The sequence below is a fragment of the Egretta garzetta genome, unplaced genomic scaffold (assembly GCF_000687185.1).
Source record: "Egretta garzetta isolate BGI_Z169 unplaced genomic scaffold, ASM68718v1 scaffold365, whole genome shotgun sequence".
NCBI classification, from domain to species: domain Eukaryota; kingdom Metazoa; phylum Chordata; class Aves; order Pelecaniformes; family Ardeidae; genus Egretta; species Egretta garzetta.
Genome location: NW_009259602.1, coordinates 1,569,912 through 1,580,401, shown reverse-complemented (window position 1 = coordinate 1,580,401; position 10,490 = coordinate 1,569,912).

Here is a 10,490-nt window from a genome sequence, read left to right as displayed (position 1 = left end):
TTTTAACCACCTTCCCCCCCCCCCCCAACCTTTTTTTTTTTTTTTTTTAAATTGCAATGTAATGCTTAGAAGGTCAGGTCTTTTTGCAGGAATAAATTAGACTCATTATCTGTTAAAATGTCTGACTTGAAAAGAAAATCTGAATTTGCCGACAAAAAATAAAAACATTAATGAGATCCAAGAAATATTAACAAGTCTAGAAACTAGGAAAAGAGAATGTGGGAGAATTAATTAAAGATAATGGGCTCTAACGCAGGAAGTGGGGACATTCCAATACTACTCAGAGGATTTTGGGTTGGATTTTCCTGAGGTTGTAAGACTGGGGGAGGATTGGTCCAATTCTTCAGCTACACTTGTGAGTGAGCGTGTGTGCATGTGTGGTGCTGCTGCTGATTTGGCCAAGCTGCTACGGGGCAGTTTCATGCACTAGGGCACGAGAGAGGACTTTGAAGGGACACATGCTAATATTTGGGCCTGAACAGGAAAGACAGAATGCACAACTATGCCATATTATTCTGGACTGACCTGCTTCACTTCCCTGAGGCATTTTATACACCTAGAGCAGACTAGTATCTTAGTCTCTCACCAGTAGGGAAATGGGCAGATCAACTGGAGCTGAGTGGGGAAGAAACAGCCAATTACCTTCCCAAACCAGATAGAAATTCCAGGCCCAGAAGGAATGTTCCATATTCTCCTAGCCCAAATTAACAAAGACATCCACCAGGATGCTGCCAAATCCCTCTGCTGTTGTCACCGAGTACTGCCTCCAGCAACTTTCTCTTAAGAGCTGCATCAGAGCTGGAGATGGGCTCACTTTTCCCTACCTGCCTGCCCCCCATGCCCCCTCCCTCCTATCACCAGTAAATCCAAGTGGACTGAAGCATTAAACAAAAGAAATGTTACCTTAAAACCTCCTATGATTAAAGGACAGGCAGTGTAATTCCATAGCTGTTTAAAGTGAAATCCATAAAGGTTAAGTTTAATATCAGGGAGGTGAGATTTCACCTCACTGGAGCTGTCAGTCAAAGCTGGGCCAGGGAAGCTCTTAGAAGAAATCTTCCATGGTATTTCCCTTGCTGGGACCCAGGGCATGCTCCACAGCCTGGCTTATACCTAGACAAAAACTGGCAGTTGATGGAAAACTGCTGGCGGAGGACCCCAGTAACTGGGCACAGAAAGCATTCTTTACTCGGGGATAGAAGATAGAGGCACCTGCTCATTTCAGGTTGTTAGCTTGCACTGCCTTTGCTAACTACTGTATGTGAGAAGTGCTTCATGTTTTATAATAGCAGCTCTCCACTTGTTCATCCACCTCACCTTGTGGCTCCCATATCCCCCTCCATCACCTCCGTCCATCCTGACCCAGTCCATTCTGTTGCAAATCACACTGCACACAGCTATTCAGAAAGTCTGAATACACTTGCCTTTGAATTCTGAATTGCTGCAGCTTCACTGCTGCTGCATCACTAACGCAGTGTGAATCTGTCCAAGTCAATGAAAAAATCCCAACAGGAGACATTGCCGTATCTGAAATTGTGCACCAATGAGAAAGAGAACAAAAAAGAAAAAGCAACGCTTGCTCCCCAAAGACAACAACAGCATCAGCTGGCTGAAGCTGCTGCTGGCAGCTCTGGCTATTAGAATCCGTAAAGGGAGGGAGAGAAATCAGTGGATCAGGCAGAGGGTGTGATGGAGGCCAGCTTCATGCTGGAGTCCTAAATGATATGACGCTTCACTAACACAGAACTTTGGGCAGTTGCTGTTTGAGAAACCAGAAGCTCCCACTAAAACTCCCGTTCAAGGTTCTGCCAGCCTCTACCTCCAAACAAGCTGCTCCTTGGTAAAGTCTTTGAAGGGTAAATTTGTCTTGGGATTATTTCCAGGCAGCTGAATGGGCCCTTGAAACACCCTGTCCTCAGCACTGTGGGGTTGTAGGACATGAGAGCAGCTTTTTGAAAACTTGAGCTTCCTGCTTAGGAATCTGACAGAGGAAACCTTTACTTTCCCTTGAGATTAGAAAGGACAAGTTGAGGGAAATCATCTGTCATCAGGTGCTAAGGGGTAACATTCATTTTCTCTACTAACAGAAGTGACCTTAGGGCTAAAGCACTGCATGAGGACACTGGAGACCTGTGCTCTTGTCTTTATCAAAAATTCCCTCTGTGACTATGACAGGTCACTTCATGGCTCTGTAAAGCAATCAGAATAACCCTTCTTTTCTCACTCTGCCCACCTCATTGAGATTTCTCCCCACAGAAAATGTCTGTCTCCTGCCAATGTGCAGATGGCACCTGAAATTAAGAGGCTGTTGGTACCAAAGGGAGCACTACCTTCAGGCCCCTAAGAGCACAGGTGCTCAGCTGAGGGTCTCAGAGCTGCTGTGCAGTGCTCAGCCCAGCACCCCGTGCCCCAGAGGGCAGCGAAGTGTTGCTATACCCCTCAAAGACCTGGGTAAATCACACATGGGGCTGTCTGCAAAGGGGGAGGCAATAGCAGACTAGCTCAGCCCTTGCCCTCTACAGGATAAAACCTAAGCCTGCTGTCTTTATGCCATGGCCCTCATGGCTGCTGGTGACCATTCCCCATGTGTAGATTAGAACCAGACCCACCCCTGGGAATGCAGACCTTTCTTCCCTGGTCCTGCTTGCATCTGGGGTGGTATTATTGGAAAGTACAGGCTAAGGCTACAGTTAACTGAGCTGACTGACTTCTGAAGTCAGGTTATCAGCCCTCACCCTCTACGGGATAAAACTCTGCTCCCCCTTAGCAGAGACTCCCTCAGAGCTTCACCAGCAAGTTTTTTTTCTCAAAAGCAAACATTTCAAAGAATATCAGAGCTGACTAATGCATTTGTAGTTAGTTCAGAAGAAGCAGTGAAAGCCACAAATATCCATGAGATATTGGGAAGCATCTGAGCCCTGACATTTTCAGGCTGGTTTAGACACAAGCCCCATTTACTCTAGCAAACTCGCTCTGCCCCGAGCTAGTACCAGCAGCTCTGCTAGGAGGCTCAGAAAAAGCCTTGCAGCAGGTGGATACAAAATAACCTTTCCCCAGGGAAATTTTCTTCCTGACCCTGATTAATTAGAAGCTGCCTGATGCCCTGAAGTACAGAGAACACTACTACAGGCAGAAACCGAAGGTAGACAAAAGGTTGCCCATGGGAAGCAGCAGCTACCTGCCAACTGACGGGCTATGACTTGAGCTGTAAACCCGGCTGCAAAGGAATCTAAAGACATTTTAAAGTGCATTTTCCTGTCATAAAGCAAGATGCTTTTCCTCCTTGGGAACCAAATAGGGTCTCCTGGGCTGAATTTAATTTCCTCTGTAATGAAAATTAATAGTAATGGTAAAGACTGAGGCAAGGAGGAACTATAGCTTCCTCCCACTCCATAGCTATGTGCCTGCCACTCTACTGCAAATCTGCTCCAGACTCAGAAAAAACAGGCAGTCACCACATTTTAATTATGTCAGTAATATATTTGCAGACAATAACCCCCTTGGAGTCAGCACAATAACCATTTAAACACAAGGTCAATTTGCTTGCTGTAACAGACCGCAACAGTCTAAGGTTACTTATTTCCACAATGTGTTCTCTTCCAGATAGACAGCTTCCCCCCCGGGTGTCCTGCTCCCCTCCTTACTGTTACCCCTCTCTTGTAACAGGTAGGCAAAGATTTCCAGTAAAAGCCAAAAAAACACCCAGACAAGGGGTAAACATCGCTTTTCCATAAAGGTAAAAGATACTGCTCCAGGAGAAGCCAGGACTTCAGAGAAAGTCTTTGGGTTCAGGCTCAAAAGGGTGCACAGCTGCATCAGTCCTAGTATATTTTTCCTGGATTAGGACACAAAGTTAGAAGTTTAAGAGGAAAAGAGAAAGGGGATTGATAGTCAAAGCATGAGAATGTCAGATACATGAAAGGATCTATGTAACAGACACATGAGGTAAGGGCAATGAAGGCTCCTGTCCCCCAGCACTAAGGAGTCACTAAGAGTGAAAAAAATTTTCACTGCTTGGGGCCTAAAAGTTTATTAATAAGGTTATACAGTTAATAGCAATTATATGAAGAAAAAGCAAATGGAGTTTCCAAAAAGCAACAGTGAAATAGGTAAAGCCAAATGGCAATTTGGAGAAAATGGATCAAATCTTAAGTTTTCACCCCAAAAGGTCTGGAACAGCAGTAAATTGAGTGATCTGCAATCCAAAATTGCTGTGGAAGAGGCATGGAGTATGATGACCCAAGTCAGCTGCCTGCTTATGAGAAGCTTCTCATCCACCCCACTCATTGTCCATGCTGGTAATTCCCTACTTGCAGAAGGGGCAGCGCCAGGCACAGCCTTGGCTTTCTGGGGCTTGTTGTTTGCCAGCTGCTGTGAGTATTGCTTTGAAAGAGGCTTTGGATCCACACTTAGCCAATGCCCCAAGTTCTGCAGCATGCCAGGCTTACTGTGCAAGCAGTGGATGCCCACCCTCCGGCTGCAGAACCCAAGCCTTGGCAATGCAGGAGGCCTCACAGCAAAGCAAACAGCTACCACCCCATTTTGTCTCTCCCCCACCTGTTTCCTTGCATTCAATAAATTTACCTCCACATATGTTCAGTACTTTTGGTTTCTGCAGAATTTCTACAAATGCTAGGATGTCTGGAATGTTTCCAGGAGCGGGGAAAGGAAACAACCCAAAGTTTATATATATTTAAATAAGGACAGAAACTGCTAGAGTCCCCAGTAGATCATAGAATTTTCCCTTCCAAAAAAGCATGACTCTCCTTCCCAAGGCTCACAGCATCAGGGAGTCTCCTCCCCAGCCTCCATGGCAGAATGCTGTCTCCAGGTACTGCCCTGTTCCAGGCTGGAGCAGAGAAGGATGCACTTGGCCCGGCAGGAGGCTGTGCGCAGTTCCAGCTTGTGCTGCCTCTTCCTCCTGCCAAGGCCTTGAGGGGGGGTAAAGGTTCTTTGCAGTACAAGGCTATAGTCTGATAAGCCTCCTCCACAGGGTAACAGCATCAGAAGCACACTCTGAAGACAGAGGAGCTAGAGAGACAACTTGACAGCCTATTCTTACTCAGCCTTTATTTAATTTAATATTCATGAGCAACCCCAGCAGGGGAGCTAAAAATCTTCCACTCCTAAATCGAAGTGCTGTATAAAAGAGTATTTAAGTTATTTGGTGGAAATAAAGTGACCTTCAGAACTGTAGTTGCTATGTGCCATACCACATTCCAGAAGTCTCCCAGGAATAACTCCCCTGGACCCACAAACTTCACGCCTACAGCGTGTAGGCAGGAAATACCACTGGGACAAAGTGTCCAGTGCAGCACAGTACCACATGAATGATAGTCCAAGCCCTGATACTACTTAAGAGGATGTTTCAACATTCGTTGTCTGGGAAAGAGGTAAAATCCAGGTGGAATCGGGGCTACAGATCAGCATTAGTTAAAGAACGAGAAGACTTCAGATGAAGTAAGGACCTGAACCCCTAGAATGTGAATGAAGGAGGAACTTTCTACAAAGGACCATTTTATAGCCAAGACAAGGCCTGCAATGCACACAAGTAGATCAGCTTAACTGAGAAGGCTGCTCTTTCTAGAATTATGCATGGTCCAATGCACCTCGAGGCATAACATGGACATCAAATTTGCAGGTTTCTGAAGAAATTCTTTAGTGCGGGCATAGCTTTTGACCAGTTTTCAAAGTTCTGCAGTGCCACTGATTTTTTTTCAAGACCTGTCAGAGGCCGGACTTAGACATTTAGACTGTAGCAGTTCTTGCTAGATGAGTGCCGATTTTTCAAGCAGAAGGCTCTGGTATCGAGCTTGCACTTGTGTTGAAGCTAGCTACTGATGCCAGCCCAGAGATTTAGAGCACAACATAGCCTCTATATTCAAAGGCTGTTCAAGACCTGCTCAGAAGCTCTTATCAAGGAGAGTTAGAGGGCATCTGCTGAAGAGGCCTGATATACATCTGTGTACCTGGCTGGCTCTCCTCAAAGCATCAGATGCTGCATGCTGGATGCAGGAGAGGGGGAATGGTCATATTTATCTGGAATGCTGAGTCACAGCCAGATGCTTCTGTAGAAAGCCACATTTCTGGCAAAGGGCAAGCTGACCTAACTGATAGCGACTTTCATACCCCAAATCATCTCTTCTTGCTGGAAATGACAGCAGAAGGAAATCTGCAAGCCTACACACTAAAAGCAAATCTTGGGACAGCAGGGGCTGGATCTGCTTGTTCAGCAGTGTAATAACCCATTCTGTATATAATTCTAGGGAACAAGGTCAATTAAGCACTTGGGAAACAATTCTGCGATTTGACTGAAGATAGTATAATCTGTTTTATTGTTTCCAGCCAAAGAACCTCTTCTGCTGAAGTGAACTCACTGCTGCTGGTAGAGGCTGGACTGAAAATTGCTTTCCCTCCAAACACAGGGAGGAAGGCTTTTCTGTTTGGCCAATATGCATGCCTCCAGTCTTTTAACTAAGATAATTGCCAATCCCTTCTCCAGAGCCACTCTCTGCTGAAATAGGGAGAGTATTGCATAGCAAGAGACAGTCTAGGAGAATCTTATTCATATCTAGCCACTGTTTGAAAGATGCTGATAGGCTAGGGGGATTTCAGGCTGGGAAAAAGCACCAGCTGTTTCTTTGCAGGGAACAGATACCAAATGCACTGAATGAGTGTTCCATTTTGAGTCAATACAGATTATAAAGAACTCAGGGAAATGCCAGTGGAAGGTGGACAGCCGGTACAGGCTCACTCACAGCGAGAATCTTATTCATATCTAGCCACTGTTTGAAAGATGCTGATAGGCTAGGGGGATTTCAGGCTGGGAAAAAGCACCAGCTGTTTCTTTGCAGGGAACAGATACCAAATGCACTGAATGAGTGTTCCATTTTGAGTCAATACAGATTATAAAGAACTCAGGGAAATGCCAGTGGAAGGTGGACAGCCGGTATAGGCTCACTCACAGCAAGTCTGCTTCCACTATCCATATCCCCGTTATGGCGTGTGTACAGCATGGCCCGTGCCACTTCTGTATTAGTTATCACATTTGGAACACCTGTAAGCACTACAATTTGAAAAGCAACAGGGCTGAAGCTGAGTCTCCCTTGATTGTTTCCTCTCCCCATGCCAACCCCCCTTTGTCTGTTTTTCTCATTAACCCTGCAGTAAGATAATGCCTCTTCTAACCTGGCCTGTCTCAAAGGCTTCCAGTAAAATACCTATTTTAGTTTTTCTACCTTTCTTTTGTAAAGCTCCTGCCTATTCTTGCTGCTCGCAAGAATTTCCCCTCCTTCCTTGAGAAAAAAAATAATGCTCAATTAAATGAATTATATCTTCATGAACAGCTTTTTTCCTTTCTCCCCAGCTGCTACAGCTATACTGGTGCTCACTGTGACCCTGTCAGCCCTAGGATACGATGCAGGATGGTCAGTCCAGGCCAGAGCCACAATGGGGAAAGAGCAGTGCTACCAAAATGAGGAGCTCCCAGCTCAGCAGGAGGTGCTCAGCTCTTTGAATCAATACTGGCCCACATGGCAGGCTAAACAGAGAAGGGCTTGCTACTGGAAAGATGCTGTTTTTATAGAAGGCAAGTAAAAAAAAAAAACAGGCTCCCTTGCAGACTCCAAGATCCTTGTGCATTTCTATTAATTAAATATCCAAGGGTAATTTGTCAAGAGATTAACTTTGATGCTCTAGCCAGCTCCTAGAATGGGTAATTGCATTCTGTCCCCACTGTCACACTTCGCTTCCCTGCTCTGAAAGTTGCCTGCCTCCCTTTCATTATCCAAGTCTAACACACTTGAACAAGTGTATTCTGGATGTCAGGATGCATTACCATGCTTTATCCAACACAAGAGAAATTAAGGCACAAAAAGATCAAGCAATGTAGGAGTTTATGCAGATCCAAGAGTCAGACCTAGGGCATCCTACATTCCCCCAAGGCAGCTATGGGTTTTGGGGGCGAGGCAGCAAACTGAATCATGCAGAGCCTGCAAAACAGTTGTGCTTCCTATTGCTTCTTCCTAGCTTCTAAGGGCTTTTCAGGCTGTGGATGTATTCCCTTGAACTGCAGCCAGTGTCCCATCGGAACTGCACATAGCCATTTTGCTTCATGGGAAAACATTCCACCCCCTTCTCACCTTTCTGTGTTTCAGGCCATTAATTCCTAACCACAGCCAGTCACTTCCCTTCCAGTAACGCTCTCCCCTGCCCCATGGGACCTACTCAATGCTGCTGGCTCTTCCCACCATTCCTCTGCAGCCAGGATCAGGTTCCCACTCCATCACCCAGCTTTCTATGCCTATGGGGCTACTGCCCCTCCGCCAGCCGTGACAGGCCCCACCAGCACCAGGCATTATAAGAGTTAAGTTAATCAATACCAAGGGAACAGATTAAGGGGACTGGTTTGCAGCCATCAATCAGTACCATTTACACAAGAACTGTCAGGCTGCAAATAGAAAAAGAGGTGATGTGAAACAATCCTGTCTGAAGGTTTTTAGCACTCTTTACAAATTGCTGTGGTGAATAACTTGTTGCCTGTATTTATCCCTTTTCAAATTGTCTCTTAGCTACAGTCATCCATCTTCATTCCTCTCCGCTTGCTCCAGACACTCTCAGCTGCTACCTCATTATTTTACATTTGTACACTGCCACTTGGCTGTGCCTTGCTCAGATACATAGAGCAATCTCAGGAGGACAGATTCATCCCTGGGGCAATGCCACTGGCTTCGGTACGAATCCAGCACGGCCTTTCACACATTTCCCCACATCTCTCCGATTGCGACAGCATGTTTGCAAGAGATCAAAGCATTGGCACCAGGATGCCTGGGTCCCAGCCAGGACAGTGCTACTGACAGCCTTAGAAAGCAAAGCACCTGCTCTGTAAAAAGGTTGATTTACAGGGCATGCAGTGGGGCTTCATTGAAACACTTTTACAGTTGATGGGCTCAAAGATGTTTGGGTTGGTCAGATCTTAGCAAGCCCGAGTTTGCCCTTGCACAAGAGAGCCAGCTCAGCACATCGCAGCAGTGACAATTCCTGTGCTCAAAGCCCAGATCTCCTTCACTTTTCTACTGCCAGCAGTTTAAGGCACACGACAGTTGTTCTAGCAGTCTTTTGAGACAGGAGTGGCATACACAGTCCATTTTAGAAGGAAATTGCAAGTCAGAGATGTCACTGAGAAACAGACACTGCATTTAGACAAGCTTCAACACTACTGTGCTCCAACACTCTAGAAAAGCACCAGACGTGCAGCTAGTAAAAGTCTATCCTTTTCAGCAGACTGGCTTATACAACTCCGATGTTTTCTATTCCGGTTCTCATTGCTCCCTATTAGAGGAATGCCATCATCTTCCATCCTTGAAGCCCTTCAACCCAGCCACAAGCACACACCTTCACCTGCTCCTTCAGAGCAGTTGCTCTTGCATCCCATCATGCCTCCAGCTGTCCTGCTCATTTTAAAAACCTCACCTTCAAAATTAAATATATTGGTTTTCCCATGCTTCAGGTTTCCTTCATTTGCCAGTCTCATGACTGAATGCCCTAAATATATTCACTAGCCAGCATCTCAAAACCACTGCTTCCCCTAATTTGTACTTTGTACTGCCTTTTTATTTGCCTCTGAAAAGCATTCAGGGGATAGTTTTTGTATGAAAGATACTATAGAAAATAAACTTGTATTGTGCTATAAATCTCAGCCAATGTACAACTAAGATAGGTACAAAATTATAGGCTACAAGTAGATGGTTTGAGAGTGCATGCTTATGTAGGAGGGAAGAATGATTCCCTTCATAACAACCATCACTGGGGAAAACTGTAGCTTATATTATTCAAGTGGTCATGCTATAGAGGGCCTGCCATAATGCAAAAGGTCAGGTTTTGTTAAAAGAACATTGACAAGATCAAGCCCCCAAAGCCCTGGAGACTCCATATATCTGTCTCTGGAGAGGGCCCTGCCACTTAAGGCTAAACAGCAGGGAGAAATGCCTTGGTCAAGGGCAGCATATGAGTCAGCGGCAGGACAGACCCAGGGACTCAAACTTCTGTGCTGTGCCATCCAGAAGAAAAAAAAACCAACAGTGAACTTGAAGCAGGTCCTGTTTAGGTGTAAATGGGAGGAAGGCAGCCACACAGAAGCAGAGCAATGTTTTGCAAGGGGGACAGCAGCTATCTTTCTCAAAGGCAAGAGGAGAAAGGAACACTGAAACAGCCTTAAGGGCTTACATTGTGCATATCCCAGTAAGGGGACATGCCGAGGCTCCACCTCGCAGCCAGTCAGTCCGTCTCCCCTGCAGCACCTCCCAGGAGGCCAGACCTCACGTGGAAACCCCCTCTCAGCTTAGCGAACAGTCACAGGTACTCAGCCTTCCTCACTACTTTCCCCTTCAACCTTATGGAGAAGCAGAATCCAGTCAGGTATCATCATCCTGGGCAGCATTCCTTAGTTTCACCTCAAGCTTACTCTCATTTCTTCTTGCTGAGGCAAGGTT